Genomic DNA, 18,718 nt, shown 5'->3' on the forward strand with positions numbered 1-18,718 from the left:
ATCACTGGACCCGCAAGCAGTACACTGGTTTAAATCTTATTTAGAAAACAGACAGCAAGCAGTGCTTTGGGATAAAAATCTTTCTACACCCCTCCCTGTGAACATAGGAGTACCACAAGGCTCTATTTTAGGGCCGCTTCTCTTTTCACTGTTTATTAATGATCTATATGCAAAAATTCCTCAAGCCACCTGCATACAATATGCAGATGACTCTACTTTAATATGTTCAGCCAGGTCCATAACCTCACTCCAGACCCTCACCCAGACAGTATTTAACACTGTTGAAAACTGGTTCATGCAACACTGCCTCCTTCTGAACCCCAAAAAAACAAAATTATTGCTGTTTGCTCCTACTCAAAAGTCATCACAACTTCACTTCACAGTAACCTCTAACAATGGAACTAATATATCCACTGACATTACAACTCGTCTCCTGGGAATAACAATTGACAACAACTTTAGCTATGATGACCATATTAATACTACTATAAAGTCTGTCAACAAAAAACTAGGCACCCTTTATAGAATCAAACCCTTCCTTACCCCTATAGCCAGAACCACTATTGCCCAGACCCGCCTGATCTCTACCCTGTTCTATGCTTCTGCAATATATACCAATCTTTCTAAAAACAACCTTACCAAACTTTCAACCAGTTACAATAACATAGCCCGATTTGCCACGGGCATCCCTTTTAGAACTCACCACTGCCACAACCTAAAACAACTGGGATGGTTAGAACTGCAGAACCAACTACTTTGTCAACAACTTCTTATCACCCAAAAGATCCTTTACCACCCTAATAATACCCCTATCCTCACTAATCTGATTACCCCCTATAAAAATCTTGCAACACTCTGCTCAGCTAATAAGCTTCTAGTTTCCATTATTAAATCCAACCACAAAGCTGGGGACTCACTTTTCACCAACACAGTGGGAAAAATCTGGAACCAGCTTCCTAGTGAACTTTCTACCCTTGCTTCCACACTGCGTTTTAAAAAAACATCTTAAAGAATATCTTTAAACTCACTGGCTTTGTCCCTGCTCTAACCCTGACTGATATCTCATTTCCCCTTCTTCCTCTCCCAATGCTTCTCTACTCCACTGTTCTTTGTTGCCTACTTGTAATAAAGATTTCTTAAAAAAAAAAAAAAAAAAAATTTTGGAATCTCCATATATTTTTTTCTCTCTGTATGTGATCTTGGCTTAAACACACTGAAGAACTCTGTACAAGTTTATCGTACCTATAATTTAAACAATGTACTATAACTCATTTTACTATTGATATATATTGTATGCGTTGTCACTGCCGATGTTTGGAACTTTTCTCCCCGGGCCTCTACTGAAAATGGACATATATCCAGCTAGACTAGCCCAGTCAACAAATGTAAAATTAAATAAATAAAATAAATATATAGGCTGCAAGAAAGCCATCCACCATTTCAGGGACTATGTGACATTCAACACTGCAATTAGAGTGACACTGTGTATAAGGGCATGGAGCAGACATGCCTGTTGAGGATAGGGGCATCTGACTTGGAGCCAGTTAGTGCATCCATGTATCTGCATGCAACTGTTTGCTGTACCTTTGCTGGGGGTGCACCGTAGGTGTTCAGAGCAAGTTAACACAGAGGGCATATGACTTACAAGAGACAGACATACAATTTCCATGGTTGCCTCCACCACTAGCCATGGTCACTTAGCTAACCACGGCTGACACTTATCCAGTTCTACTATGGTCACCACACCTGGCTGTTGATGTTAACATTGATATGCCTGATGTTTATCTGGGTCCACTCTCCTGACCATATGCAATGCTTGTCTGCAGTGGCAGATTATAGTGGGGCAAAATGGGCCATCTCCCAGGGTCTACAACTTTTAGGGAGCTCATGGCCATCCAACGCAACAATGCTGCAGAACAAAATCTTAAAAAAACTCTTTTCCCTATTATTTTTTTCTCAACCCCCCCCCCCCCCTGCATTCCAGATTATGTACAGGAAAGCATGTGATCCAGATCTCTACCTTCCATGTACAGGAAAGCCCTGAATTTACTTTGGTGGATCCACCGGGAAATTAAGTAAGCTGTTTGCCAATCCAAAATCACTTCTTTTAAGTAAAGAGGTGTGTGTGTGTTTCTGTAATGCCACAGTTAGGGAGCACTATCTGTTTAAGTGACTTGCTCATAACACTAGGTAGAATCAATGCCTGTACCTTAGATAAAGGAGGAAGGAGCCCTTAGTACTTTACACTAACTGGCAGACCACAAATATTTGTTTTTCCTTTGGCAAATCACTGGTGATTACAGTCAGTCAGTGTCATTCATTAGATTAGCGTTATAGTTTTTGTGATTCACAAAATGCATCCAGATGCAAACCTGCTGTTCTGTTAATTTGTTAACTAATGTAGAATAGTCTGCTCTTGTCTGTCTCCAATTCTGCAGAACATCTCTACTGTTACCTCATAGTTTGCCCAGTTATTGAGCAAGTCACTTAACTAGACAGTGCTTTAGCACAACCAGAAATTGGAGCCAAGCTCCTCAATAGTCCCGTAGACTGCAAGCGTGGTAACTACCTATGAACCGGAGTAGTTATAGTGCAAGGAAGGAAACTGATTATTGAAACAAGAGCTTCATTATATGAGCTCTATTCTTTGGATGTAATCTTTGGTTTAAGTCCTTATTCCGTTGAATGTTTACAGTGTCTTTATTATTTAGCTGTGAATAAATTAGACAGCATGACATCTATGAGTTTCGTGTTAATATTTTAAATACGGATATGTTTTTAATTTAGCTTGTTTTTTGCAGGCACACAGATGTAAAATGGACTGTTTGGGCAACCACAGTTTGTCTACCACCTAGTGCAGATGAGTAAGGTTATTTGCTGTTAAAGAACTGCTTCCTGTTGTGCAAGGTTTGATTCCCTCAGCCTTTATCTGTCTTTTATGTGCCTCTGGGCAAGTTATTTAACCTGACAGTACTCCTTGGTTGTTCCTGAAAATGGACACTTGTCCAGTTGGCTGTCCCAGTCTATAAGCAAATGCATCACACTTTTGTCTCTTGAAGTCCTACAGCTTTCACATAGCTGGTAATTAGTACTTCACTATATGCTATTTAAGTATGGATCTCATCACATCTCTTAAAATTTAATGGATTGCCAGATACATTTCCAAGCAAAAAGTATTTTGTTTTGTTCAGAAAATGGCCATCAGTTTTCTTCTGTAAAATTTGAAATAAAAGTTTTAAATGAAATCCAGATCTACATGATAGTTGTAAAAGTAAAGAATAAAATAGTACGTACACTGACAGGTTTGTACAATGTTTATGCTGATTGAGGAGAGACAGACAAATAATGAGATATTTGTATGGCTGGCCTCATTTTGACTGTAGAGGTGTATGAAGAAACAGCATAACATTATCAGAAATGCATGTAAGTAAGACCTGTACTGAGTGATATCAGATGGCATAGCTCTATTCCTGATGACAGGAAGGACATAGGAAGATCAAAATGAGATGTAGGTGTCCTGCAAGCTTTTAAGCTCACCCCCACATGCAAATAAATAAATAAATGAACAGCATGCTATATTCAGTAATATTTCTGATTTTGTATATGTGGTTGTGGGTTGTTAAACAAAAGCAGCTGAATCATTTATATTGTCTTTAACTGTTTTGCTTTATTCATTGAACTAAAGAATTAGGTAATTCATTAACAGGCCTGTACTGTGCAATATAGTCTAAATATGTTGCATTTTAGTTATATATTTTTGTAGTACCTTCTTTACAGTCTCCAACAACTGCAAGGGTGTTGTTGATGCATTTCAGATTACATAGCCTACATTTAGTTAATTGCTATTCTGGCCATTAGTGTGGAGGGATAAAGTTCTGACTTGTTGAAGAGCTGCTTCCTGCAGCAAGGGTACAGGGTTTGAATCTTTCCACCTTCATTTATCTACTGTGTGGCACTGAGCAGGTCACTTAACCAGACAGTGTTTTGGAGCAATTGAAATTTTGACTAGGCTACTTAGTTGTATTCTGGACTGCACACCTAGTAACTGAATCGGCTGTTGTAGTTTGCCAGTCATTTCCTATTACACCGCGGATCTAGTTGAGGAAATGTTTGTGACAATATTGCCAGTGCACCAATTTTTAAAGGCAACATAGACAATTTATTATTCAAAAGCAGCAGGCACTACATTTGTAGATGGAGCACTGAAATGCAAAGTTGTTTACTAACAGCAACCTCTAAATTAGTAATAGTTCTCTTTAATGTGGATTTATTTGGATGACTTTTAAATCTGCAGAGACTGTACATATTGACATATCTTACCAGGGTATTAATATTTCTTATGCCGTCATAAATGCTGTTTTATATAAACTGTAATATACCTGTCTTGGTCTTATTTATACAATTGCATCTTTGTCATTTAAATCTACTAATAAAGTACTTGTAATTTATTTCTTCATAACAATAAGAGGTGTATGCAGTCAAAAAAGCATCTGCAACTGCTGGTGGGGATGGGGACTATCTGTGGATGAAAGAACCTTATGATCATATTATCTGACATTTTTAAACAGTCTTTAATATGCTTTTGAGGACAAGTGTGTAAGTGTGTGTATGAATTAAATTGGAATACTTTAACCACTGTGTGTTTGTGTGAAATAAATTTAAAATATGTGACTTTGGTTATTATAATTGTTACTAATTTGTGACAGATACATTTGAGATGGATGCAGTAAACAATGCAGAGATAATTACTTGGTTTGCGGGATGTTTGTGGATAAAAATGACTGACCCTGCTGAGTTATTAAAGTTCAAAAGTCATTAGTCTGCCTTTGCAGGACTAGTGTCAATTTGTGTAAATAAAATTGGAATATTTTTCTATGTGTCATTTTTCATTACAATCAGTATATGATGTGTACACAGTCAGTAAAGTGTCCATAATTGTTGAGTATAGATATTGGTAGATTAGTGGATTATACTGACAGCAGTTTGATTTACATTTTATGGTTGAAATGCTGTAAAATGAGTGCTTTTGTCATTATAGATTCATACATTTAGTTTCATCATTTGAAAAAAGTGCTCAAAACTACACATTTAAAATGCTGTAATAAATATTTATGTATTAAACAAGAAATATAATTTAAAACAATCAGGAAGGTGAATCAAGGAAGATATGCATTTATGCATGGTCCTTAAAATGTGCATGAGGTGACCCATGGTTAAAAACAGTCTGGTGCCCAAGGTACACTTAATCCATCACTATTTGTCTGGTCCTGTTTTAAGCACACCACACACTGTAACCCAATCAGGGTCCTGGAGTTCAGCACCAGCCTACTCCATAGCAGCCTTACCACAGATAACACCTATCCGTGCCCAGACTCAGCATAGTAGATTCCTAGAATCTGCTGCAACACCATGGTGGGACTCACAGTAACAATTCTGAACATGCATCCAACCTGTACCATCTGCTTGGACTAGCTGCTGGACACTGCACAACCACATGGCAAACCCTGCTAGTGCTTCACTTGTCAAAGCTTTACCCTGTCACTGAAGGACATAATGACTGCTAGTCTGCAAGCCTTTAGTCATGTGTATACTTCCAGAGACATTGCCCAGGACCCTTCCAATTATGGTAAGATTGCCATCTCCTGACACTGTGACACCAGTCCTGTGCAAATGTATGATTAAGTCCTGTCATCTCCTCATCCCCTCTAGATAATGTGCATATTATTTATTTATTTATTTACTTATTTATTGACCTTTGTTGACAGGGAAAGTCCACTGGGCCAGAAAGTCCCATTTTCAGTGAAGACCAGGGGAGAAAAGCTCCACAAATTACAGAAAAAATGTGATCATTTACCTTGTACATTACAAAGTATATTAGGAGCAAAAAAGAAAAGATTAACCACTAAAAGCTCCAAAACAGTTTCGACGTTCTTTATATTTTGGAATAAAACATTTACATTTTGAAGAATAACATTATAAATTGTGACACAGCTGAAACAATTATTGACATTCATAGGATTTTGTAGAGAGTCATTATTAAATTGTAACAGTGTCACAGCTGAGGGAAGAAACATTGTAACATACGTCTGTCATGCACTAGCTACAGCTTTATAATCAGTATGCTATGTTGTAAGACATTGCAGGAAAAATATTTTATGGAATAGTAATAGATTACTTAAATAGTAAGTAGAGGGGAAATGGAGACTTTTAAAAGGGCAGTGGATCATAAAGTAAGAGCAAAAAGGACATTGCAAGGGTATGTAGCATGTAAAATTAAGGAGGTTTACTCATCTTAGTACAGGAGCCGTCTTGGTTATTGAGGTATAGTTCTTTCAGAGCTTTTTTGAAAGTTACTATAGAGTCAAGCATATGACAATATCTGCTGCACAGTATGGCCAGTCATCCTCTCAACCTCTTAGAAGAATTCTGGACAAAGGCAAAATCTGTCGTGGGACAAAGGTCCCAAAATAAGGCCAATTTTAAATATCTCTCTTATAAACTCAGAAAGATCTTAAAAATGAAAGGTTTGGCATTACTACAGATTTTTCTGAATAGTATGAAGTCTGAAACTCAAATGCCCATCATTATTTAGTGACTGTTATTCCCAATAATTTGTCAGAAAAACATAAATTTTCTGTGGAACAGACCAAAAATATAAGGCAAAAATCTGGATAGTCTGGGAAATTCAGGACAGTTGAGAGGTATGTCATTCACTGCACTGTAATGGATAGCCTGGGTTTGTTATTGCAGGAATCTGGTTTATGCAGTGTTTCTCTTGTTATCACCCACAGCTGTGTATCAGATGCCACCTATTTACTAGTCCCATGATGTGTTGTATTCCCCTCTGTCTCAAATGAAGGCCCATTGCAGCCAGTTCCTCTGATCAATCCTCCCGTGCCTCCTCCTCCACAATTGGCAGGTGTGTGTCAGCCAATGTTATGGGCTCATCATGATCTGGTGGTTTCCAGAAGACCATATTGTAAAGAGTGGCATGTTCTGGTGGTTTCCAAAAGACCATATTGAGTGGTACATACTGCAAACATTTTGCTGCAGGACTCCAGGGAATCCTGCACTGAACCAGCAGATATAACCAGGCAGTGGAATCAGACCTTCAGCACTCTAAACACATGTTCAATAATGTTTCATGTCTGTGACTGTGTTGTGTTGTATGCTATCCCTGTCCCAGTCAAAGGGCTATGGATGAGGGTTATCATCAATGTCATTCAAAGCACACCCAGCATCACCTGCAACACACAACAACTAACACTAGTATGAGTGATCTTTGACCTAAAATCTTGGGAATAACCTCTACAGTTGGCAAAATGCGCACCTCCCCACATAAAACAATGGGAAATATATCAAATGTGCTAGATTTGGGAATCATGAGAACTGCCTGGATGGCACAGAGAAGCATTGTATATAATACCCAATACACTGCACACCATCTGGCAGTTGATGTGTTATAAGACTTTTTGGTTGATATAATGGATAGAATGCAAACAAAGAGGGTCTTGATAGCAACGTAGTTGCATCCAGTGTCCCCAGGAACTCAAGAAAATGGGCTTTGTTATAGAATGCCCATAAAGTGGTGGTTTTCTTTTCTGCTAAAGTAGAAACCAAATATCCCCTTCTACATGCATCAGCATCATGACAAGGAAATTGTGTAGGATTTTTATGGCTGTGGCCTGAAAAACTTATAACATGTCTCCTGTTGGATGCTGAATGATTCCCCAGAGCAAGGATGGTTAATGGGATTCATGTTGATTTCTTGAAGGCAGTTTCAGTGAACACAAAATACTCAAAACCAGCTCACCAAAACCACCTTCAGTGAAAATTAAAATAAAATTTGCAGGGGGCAAGACCCCTTGCTCTCCCCATGTGGGAAAATACCCAATACACACCCTCAGAATTATATATACCAACTCCAAGGTTACACAACAATGGAGAAAAAAGGCAAGCTCCACTTTCAAAGATAGTGGTTTCAGCAAACTGCCATTGATTGTTTTGTGTTCAGAGAAACTACCTTTAAAAAGATGAAATGCTCCCCATTTAATGTTTGTGTCCTCTGGGATAAGACGTAAAGCATTCCATTTGATCCAGTATGAGGTAGTTGATGTCTGCTATCCTCCATATGATGTCTCCATCGACATGGGAGCAGTCAAATTTGTCCTGGTAATAGAGGTCATAGTATATCAGCCTCTGAGAGACTTATCTGTGATATGGATGGTAGTGTTGATGCACAATATCCATCATGACCATTGGTTCCCAAGACAGACAGTAGCACATGCAGAACAGCTAGAGCAGATGTTATTCCTATCATATTACTCCAAGTGATGCACTTATTTACTGTAAAATGATAATGTTCAGGCTGATCATTGTAGTTCCTCATTCAAATTTAATGTACTTCTGTGTCATGCCACCATGTCTGATTTCATCGTTTGTAAACACAATGATTCTCATTACCAGTCTGACACTCATTGCATTTTATTACATTCTGGTCACACTATGCATGGGTCTTAGCACCACCACCCTCCCTTTGCATCACCGTTCACTGCACTATTTCACTTAAGGCAATGTGATATCTGTTTCAGAATACCCCTCCTACCAAAAAAAAGAAGTGCTTTTCTTTCTGTTCACTATACATTGGAACAGTTTGGATTAAATAGGAAATGGAGGAGATGAGGTTGAAACTAGCTGTAGCACTTTTAAGCCATTTTTCTCAAAGCTTTATACCCTGTAACCACAATGTGGGTCTGTCTTACCCCTAGTCTTTTGCTACTTTTATGTCATAATGCACAGATTGCTATACATTACAGTAGGGAGATGCTCCATGATACCGCATTCTTGGAACTAGTATATATATTCCTCCTGTTCACTTTTACTGTCTTGGTCATCTGAACATCAGTTAGTGTCCTTGAAATAAGAGGCATTCCATATGAACAGGTACAAACTAGAAGAGACCTGTTTTTGCTTCTGGTCAGACTTTTTGTTGCTCATCTCTACATAAAACGTCAGCCTGCCTAAGCAGTGATGTCTTCATGTCTGACATTTGTTTCTCTTGTATAAATTAGGATGCATTTGTGGCTTCCCAATGGGAAGTTCAAGCTGAAGACTAATGAAGCTTGTTGGAAGGTTGTTATTTTTGGGGAGGGGGATTTTCTTCTTCTTCTTCTTCTTCTTCGTCATCATCTTTTTCATCTCCTTCTTCTTCCCCTTGCTATCTTCAGGTGCTTATTTGGTGATGTCATTTAAGGATACGGACAAGTCAGCTCCCTCATACTGTTGATAAGAATAAAAAGTGAAAGGAACTCACCATGTAATGTAAAAATATGTTTAATAGCAAAGCTTTTGGGATAAAACTCTCCATCAGTGCTTAAAATCATACTAAAACATGTTTGCATATATACACCACATGAACAAATTCAAACTTATAGAAGCACAGCAACAATAAAATAATCAATTCAGTGCTTGTTTTATGGAAAAGGAGAACTTCTCTTGAGAGTAGGTTTTAAACTCAGTATCATTCAACTCAGGGGACATATCTGCTTGAATGTAATTAATCCATCTATATTCAACATTTTCAGTATTCAACACAATATCCCCTCCTCTAATGCTTCTTTCAATGCTTTTTATAAACCTAAATGTAAAACTATGCATTTTATCTGAACTTATGATATGTTTAGCTAAGGCATTACTCTCCACCTCCCTACATATTTCGGGCTATCCTTTCTTTTAAAATCCTATTGTTTTTTCCAACATAAAATTAAGTATATTTTTTCACAGGTCGCTAAATAAACCCCATTCTTGGTTTTATAAGTGGCAAACATGAAAATACAATGTTTTACTTGTACTAGGGTGTACAAAAACATTGTTCTTATTTATATAGTGACAAAACTGGCAATCATAGCAAGGCAGAAGAACAATACAACAGCACGTAGGGCAATTGCACGGCTCACCAATCATGGAATATAGAACAAAAATACACAGAGCCAGCAAACAGTGTCCAAAATAAGATTGTAATGAATGTTAAATCATTACAGAAAAAACAAACCGGTTTTGGCAGGAAACCACAGCCTTCATCAGTGTTGGTTACATACATAATGGTGAACAAAGGTATATATACACCCACATATAAAATCATTATTAATTAATTAGATTCAATCAGAGGTTTTCATTGAGACCAGGTGGGAATAATCCCCCTAGTTTGATTATCCACTTTTTTTCTTTAGTATTAAGAATGGAGTGTAATCCAGTTCTGTTGTGCTTACTGCCAACTATTTTATCAATAATGATGAAAGTAAATTTAGCAGAAGCATGTTCTAAGTGATGTTTGTACAAGGCATTGTTTTGCCTTTTGTTCTTGATGTTACTAATATGTTCAGAAATCCTGATTTTGAGTGGTCTAGATGTTTGTCCTACATAAAATGAGCCACAATGACAGGTGGCTAAATAAATGACCCAGTCAGTACTACAGTTTGCAAAAAACCTCAAATCATAAACTACTGGGCAGTTTCTGCTTGAAAATTGTTTGGACTTATTGATCTTGTCGCAATTAATGCAGTGTCCACAAGGATAGCAACCTGTCAAGGGTTCCCCTGTTAGTGTAGTTTGGATGGTGTTAGAATCCTGGAGCCTGTACCCATGTTTAAAATGATTGAAAAAGGAGCCCAAATTCTTGCCCTTCCGAAAGGAAAAAAAGACATTTATCTGGTATGAAACTAGTTATATCTGGGTCATATTTGAGAATATTCCAATGTCTGTGCACACTATCTATCAGATGATTGGAATTCCTAGCATATGTGGTCGTGAATCTTAAGATAGGATCTTTGTTCCCTTCATGCTTATTATATTTTAACAGATTGTCTCTATCATAGGACTCAACCATATTACTGGCAGCTAGAACATAGCCCATACTATATCCCCTGGTTTTAAATCTGTTGATAAGGTCTTTCCTATGGGTTTGATAAGAAGAATCATTTGAACAAATACGCTTGGTTCTAATAAATTGGGATTTGGGAATGTTACGTATGACGTGGTGGGTGAAAACTAGAGGCATGGAGAATGGTATTGTACTCAGGGTGTTTTCTAAAAACCTCAGTAGATAATAATTTGTCAGCTAGCTTGGTCACAGCAACATCCAAAAAAGTAATGTGTTGATAGTCATACTGAACAGTAAATACCAGGCCCCAGATGTTGTTGTTTAAATATGTGAGAAATTCATGTAACAAATGTATTTCACCCGTCCAAACCAACCAGCAATCGTCAAGGTAGCGTCTCCAGATGTCTATATATGGTAAAAATATATTAGTCGTGGAGTCATAAATAATATGGTGTTCCACGAAAGCCATAAAGAGATCCGCATAAATGGGGGCAAAGGATGCCCCCATGGCTGTACCCTTAACCTGCCAGTAACATTTGTCCAAATAAGAGAAAACATTACTGGTGAGGACCAATCTGGCTGATTCTATCAAAAAGGAATTGAAAGTAGATGGATATAAATCGGCCTTATTCAGTCAAAAAGCCAGGGTCTCAAGTCCAGATTCGTGTGGAATGTTGGTGTATAGAGCGCAAACATCTAGGGTACACAGTAACCAATCTTCCTCAAGTTGGCTGTCAGAAACAATCTGAAGAAAACTGGTGGTGTCATGTAATCTTGATCTTATCATACCCAGTAATGGTTTGAGATGTTTAGTAAGGAACAGTGAAAGAGGTTCTGTAATATAGCCCTTTCCAGAAACAATTGGTCTGCCTGGAGGGGATAAAGGATCCTTATGAATCTTTGGCAGGAAATATATATATTGAGTGGATGGATCCTTGACAATAAGTTGTTGTGCAGTGTCATAGGTTATGATGCATTCATCCCTAGCCCAATGTATAAATTCCTCTATTTGTGTTTGAAACCTGGGTGTAGGATCAATCCCCATCAGGGAATAATATTTAGGATCAGACAACTGTCTATTTGCCTCTTTGTTATAAGCACACCAGTTCAAGATCACAACTGCACCCCCCTTGTCAGCAGAAATGATGACAATGTTATTGTTATTCTGTAGTTCAAAAATTGCTTCACGTTCAGCTCGAGAAATATTATTGGATTTAAATTGAATATCAGAACCGAAAAAATGGAGGTCATTGAGAATGTTTTTTTGAAACTGTTGTACCAGTGGATGCATGGGTGGAACAAAAGATGATTTGTGGTATGTGAATCGTTCGTCCGTGTCATGCCCAGAATCCCCAAAAAATAATCTCAAGTTCATAATTCTACAAAAGGAGGCAACATCCTGAGCCAACAAATCCTCAGAAACCATGAAGCCTGGTACAAAAGACAACCCTTTATTAAGGACCAACAAGTGTGTTGGGGATAATACAAAATCAGATAGATTGAGCACATTACTGTTTGATGAAACATCTAATTCTCCATGACCATTTTCAGTAAACTGTCTATGTTGGTAATTCTTCCTGTGTTTTCTCCCCCCTCGTTTATATTTAAATCTAAAGGGACAGTATTTGGATTTCGTTTCGGGGAAGGTGACCTAGATATGCTTGGAAATTCACTATCTGTACCAGATGAAAATTCTTCAGTGGAAGATACCGGTGGATTACCTGTTTTTTTCAAAATGGACCGAGGTCTTTTCCTCTTAGGGGTTCTCTGAGCCCTCGGAGTGAATCTAACCTGTTTGGTGTTGGTTGCAAAAGGATTATTGCTAAGGTAATCCCCTTCATCCCTCTGGAATTTTTTCAACTTCCTAGTCCGTAATTGTTCCTCTAAAATTTTGAGATCATTAGCTACTTTATTTAACTGTGTGTGGAAAAATGTTTCCCCTTCAAAAGGTTTGAGTTCACCCACAAGCCTCGAAACTGTTTGGATCTCAGAATCGATGATTCTGTCATGAAATTTGGATAGGGTTTCAACAAAAGAAATAGAGGCTTGCTGCTGGATGGCGGACCACTGGTCCATAAGTTCCTGATCTGGATTAGAGACCAAGGGTTGAATCCATATTCTCAACCCTCTGGGAGTGATACCCTTTGCCAAATAGGCCTTGAATAATTTCGAATGCCAGATATTGGATCGTAGTGTTTTAAGATGACCAAATAGATTCTGAAATGCTACTGTGCATTTAGTTTCAGAATTGCTCTGATCCATAGTCTGGGTTCTATCAGATAAATTGTGACCAAGACCAAATATCCTCAGGTCCTCCCTGTCAGCGGATAGACCTGTTATAAAGGAAGTGAAGTCCATATCTGTGGATAATAACTGACAATATCAGTCAACAACAAATGTTATACTGAGTCAGTTCAAATAAAGGGGACAATTACAGCCCAAATGGTGAAAAGGATATTACTGGCTGTGGCCCCTCAAATGAATACTTAGAAAGGGTCAATACTATTGAGATAACCCAGAGTATCCACCAAACAGCAGACCAATTAATATACAGTACTGTGTAACCAAATAAACTGTTTCGGGATTGAAGGGTGAAAAAATGAAATTAAACCACTTGGGAAAAAGAGGGCATGTGGAAACCAATGAAGTGCATACAAAAATATTTACCACATTGGTTCCACTCAGATATATGAATGCTTAAGAAAATAATTCTATGTAAAAAACAGATGTTCGAAAAATGTTTGAAAAAAAGTGGATAATCAAACTAGGGGGATTATTCCCATCTGGTCTCAATGAAAACCTCTGATTGAATCTAATTAATTAATAATGATTTTATATGTGGGTGTATATATATACCTTTGTTCACCATTATGTATGTAACCAACACTGATGAGGGCTGTGGTTTCCTGCCGAAACCGGTTTGTTTTTTCTGTAATGATTTAACATTCATTACAATCATAGCAAGGTACAGCTTTTTTAGTTTTAATTATAGCATTCTTAGAGCACATTTGTATGTCTTTAGTACAGAGCTGTTGTTTCCAATTCATACACTTCCTAAAAGCAAAAGGAGGTGATGAACCTACAGTTTCTTTAATCACATCAGATGCACATAGTATAGACCAATTTTGTCCAATAAGTTGTTTAACCCTATTGGTATGTGCATTATGTTACATAATATATCTAATCTTATTTCTGGAAGTACTATTCATAATATTGTTTAAATTCCCATTAGTTGGGCTTTCCTCTATATCTGAGACATATGGTCTAGCTAAGCCATCCGTTTCACTCACGTTTTTTATTTTCTTCTAACAGTTTAATACTATAGTCCCTATCTTTAAACTCTGTGACCATCTCATCTAGCTGTTTGACACAGTCAGATGGGTCTACTTCATATCTTCAAATTCCCACTTACATGATAATCACAAGATGACTTTACCAAAAAACTTATTTTAACAAACACCCGGATCATCGAAGTTGTACTCCGGAAAACTAACCACTTGGCCACCACAAAAAAAAAAAAAAAAAAACACCTAAGTGAATAAACCCCCCCAATTCCACAACTAAATATACCAAATTCGAGATCGCATGGTGGCCAAGTGGTTAGCTTCCTGGAGTTCAACTTCAGTGATCTAAATGTTCATTGAAATAAGTTTTCAATGAAGTTGTCTCATGAATGTAATTTTTGGGTAAGTGAGAATTCGATAATATCAGGTTCACCTCAGTCAGATATATCTATATATAGCCGACTGGCTCTAAGGAACTGACTGCATACAATGCCTTTGTATATATGAAAATAAATACACTAATATCCCATACATTTATTTCTGATTTTGAATAACTAGATTTAAACTTCAAGAAGGTAGTAGTAGAATCAATATAGGTAAAAAAAATTCTAAAGTTTCAATACTGCCCTGCCACACTAAAAAAAAAAACATCATCCACAAAGTGCTTAAAAAACTTTATGCTTCTAGCAAAAGTGCTATTGTCAGAGAATATATTCTCATCTTACCAGATGGAGAGTGCAAGATTAGCATAGGTCTTGGCAACGGCTGTACTCATCACCACTCCTTTCACCTGATGGTATAGGATTTTATCAAACAAAAATACATTATTACATAGTACACGTTCTGCTACAGCACACAGAGCTTCTACCTGAGTGCTACTCTTGTCTGTGTACATACATAGATGGTGTCTAACAGCTTCAACTCCATAGTCATGCTACAGTATAAACAAAAAATTATTATTTCAATAATTAGCTGAGTTTTTGGTGTCATTCAATGGGGATCCATTTCCTGTCAGCCTGGGAAACCATGGTCAACAAACCTCGCTGCTTTGCCAGAGACAGTTTGCAACTGGCATCTCTAAGCCTTCAGCTGCTGGCAAAGGCTCTTGCCTCCCCCATAGTGCCTTTTTTAAGCAAGGTCTCAAAAACAGCATTACTGATGTGAAATTAACCAATCAGAACAAAATAACGGTCATGCTGCTAAATGCTAGGAGCTTAAACCAAAAACTGCACTTCCTAGAAGCACGTCTATCACTAGATGATGTAGATGTCTGTGCAGCAGTGGCGGCTGGTGACTTCAAATCAAAGGGGGGCTGCAGGAGACAGCTGAATGGGTGGGGTCAATGGGAAGGGGTGTGGCCAACTAGAAAGGGGAGGAGCTATGTTCAAAACCACAAAAACTAAATATACTGCCCTGGGTGCCAAACCGTCATTATGAGAGTCCAATCAAGACAAAATGAAGTGTAGAAGAATAAAAATATTTCAATGCATTGACTGCATGACAGCTTAATATCTAGATGGAAACAAAAAAGGTTGTGAGGCATGAAAAAATAAATTCCTTTTTTTTAAATACATTAATGGAATGCCGGTCAAAATCAAGTATAAGAAAAACAAGCAGCACTCAACTCAAACCACTTCTTGCACTGCAGTTCTAATTATAATTTATATTCAGCTTTATTAAAGTACCAAGTAACATGCTGAAAGTAGAAATCTATGATGCCCCCACTTGTAAAAATGTTCCTTATCCAAAAAAAGACCTGCTGCCTGACATCTACTTGTTTCATGGGGAAAACATGATCAAAGTAAAAAATGTAAAGCAAACAAGAAATAAGCTCAAGATACATTGCTTAAAAGGATTACTGTACAGGTTATGGACCACACAATTGGCATTCTGTTTACAGGTAAAGCCTGCAGAGATGACTGGAAGTCTCCAAGTGTAATGAGACTCTTAAAATAATGTAATCCTGTCCTTTATTACAAATACTGGCATATGCATTTCAATACCCAAGGCTTATACATTATCTAGTTAAGTATTCTCTACATGGCAACAGAAAAGCTTTCAATGTTGGGAATTCTTTAACAGTATGCTTATTAAAGCTTACTTGCATCTTGCAATCTCAGCCAAGCTTAAGCTTACCTGATGGTCATTAAAGTATTGCTACTTAAACACAGAGCAACAGGCACTTTGAGTAATAAGCATAAATCAACAGTACAAAAAATATGACAGAAACCAGACCATTCTGTAAAAATCAAGGACAGAAGAAAAGCCACTCTAGTACTTGTGTCTACCTTGGATGGGGGGGGGGATACTCTGCACATTTACACTGCATAACTACTCCTTGCCTTGCTTCGACACATCCAGAGTCACTACATGGGAGAGTGGGGTGCAACAAGTATGTCACAGTTTGAAATGTCTCTGGCTGACTTGTGATGGCCCTGAAACATTTGTCATACCTCTCAACCTCAGAGCAAGAAATCTGGACAAAGCCATACAAAGAAATGGGACAAAGGCCCAAAAATAAGGACAATTTTTAAAATGTTGCTATTATAAACTTAGAAAGATAATAGAGGTCTTGCATTAGTATGAATTTTCTGAATGGTATGAAATCTGAAACTCAAATGTCTGTCATTATTTTGTAACTTCAGTCTTTAATGATTTGTCACTAATTTGCCAAGAAAACACAATTTTATGAAAAAATGGACCAAAAATGTGATGTAAAAATATAGCAACACAATACAGCTGGGAGCCTGTCAAAGAAGGGACACTTTAATATTAGTACTGCTAACTTGAGCAGCTGACAAAATAAAAGAATCTACATGCATTTCTGAAATAAAAGTAATCTAACTGATTATTACAGTTATTTCTTAATTATAAACCCTCCATGTTTTCTTCCAAAATTGCTATTTTGTGGAGGGATCATTAGGGGAAGAGCAACATTTTGAGCCAAAATCAGGGACAGTTGAGAGGTTTGGCTATGCCTAATTCTATAAAGCAATTTATTTGCATGTACCTCTCAACCTGTTAATGCAATAAATCTGGACAAGGCCAAATATATTGGGGAACATATAAACAGTACTAAAAATTGCTCTTGTATAAACTGAGACAGTTAATAGAACAGGTCTTACTTTAGCATGCATTTTTCTGAAGGTTATGAAGTCTGAAACTCAGTGTGTCATTATTTAGTGACTTAATTCCTAAATGATTTGCCAGAAAACCACAAATTTTATGAGGAACAAACCAAAAATAAGAAGCAAAAAATCTATTCATTCTTTGAAAACCTGGACAGTTGGGAGGTATGGTTCAGCTGGGACTGCCTAAGTTTGCCGCCCTTCCCCCTCACAAAACCATGGTCGAATGGAGCCTCTCCCTGCAGCCATTCCAATGATCCATTACTTGGCTATTTCACTTCATTTACCATAAACACTAATGTGCATACTGATTTACTTCTATGATGATTTGGACTTCATTTGAAGGTTTTATTTAGCATTTTACAGCACAAACACTAAGACATCTGCTAAACAAACTTAGCATTAAAACTTCTCTGCCCTTGAAACTCACATTCATTGAAACAGCATTGAAACCCACATTCAAAGAAAATACATTTTACCCGTGGCAGAAAAAGATTAATTCTGGGCTGTTTTCAAATCATAGGCCCCTTGCATATGAAACATACATGTGCTCTTTGATACACCTTCCTATTGCTTTGAACATTTTTCCAGTAAACAATGAAACAAAACGCATGCACCAATGACAAAACTGCCCAATTCAGAACATTTCCATCATAAAAGTCTACTCAAACATCTACAGTCCACTATTATCAGTAAATATGCACAATTCTACAGTCCACCATTATCAGTAAATATGCACAATCTCTGAAGTAGTAAAAAAATCATCTAAATAATTCCACGTTAAATAAATCTGTAATGAAGAGGTTGCTGCTAGCAATCTCCTTTATATTTCATGGTTTCATCGAAAAATAGTGTCTGATGCCCCTGAGGAATAAATTGCCTAAATTAGATTAAAAATAAGCTAGTAATATTGCAATAGGAAATGGATGCTAAACTGATAACAGGCTCATAGTTAGTATCTTAACTTTCAGTACAGCAGCATTCACCCCTTATGGGAGTAGAACCAACAACCTTCTGCATCAAAAGCAAGTACACAACCTGTTGTGCTATTAGCAATGTGAGCTGACTTAGTATAATCAGCACTAAACTTCTCTTCCCCTGCAGCTCTCAGCTCCTTGTAAAATCTACTCAATACTCAACTGCATCTCAACTTCGCAGCACAAGAAATCTGGTAAAAGCCAAATTTATTGGGGTGGGTCAAAAGGGCAAAAACCAGGGACACATTAAACATTACTTGTATAATCTTGGAAAGCTGCTAGAATAAAATGCTGTGTTACCACCATACATTTTACTGCCAAGGTCCCTGTGCAAAAGAGTCAGAACAACATACCACTATGCCAAATCACCTGCTTTGTGAAAGAAAAATGCTGTGTTACCACCATACATTTTACTGCCAAGGTCCCTGTGCAAAACAGTCAGAGCAACAT

This window comes from Protopterus annectens, chromosome 7.part1 (assembly GCF_019279795.1).
Source record: "Protopterus annectens isolate FY-2018-M chromosome 7.part1, PAN1.0, whole genome shotgun sequence".
NCBI lineage: Eukaryota > Metazoa > Chordata > Ceratodontiformes > Protopteridae > Protopterus > Protopterus annectens.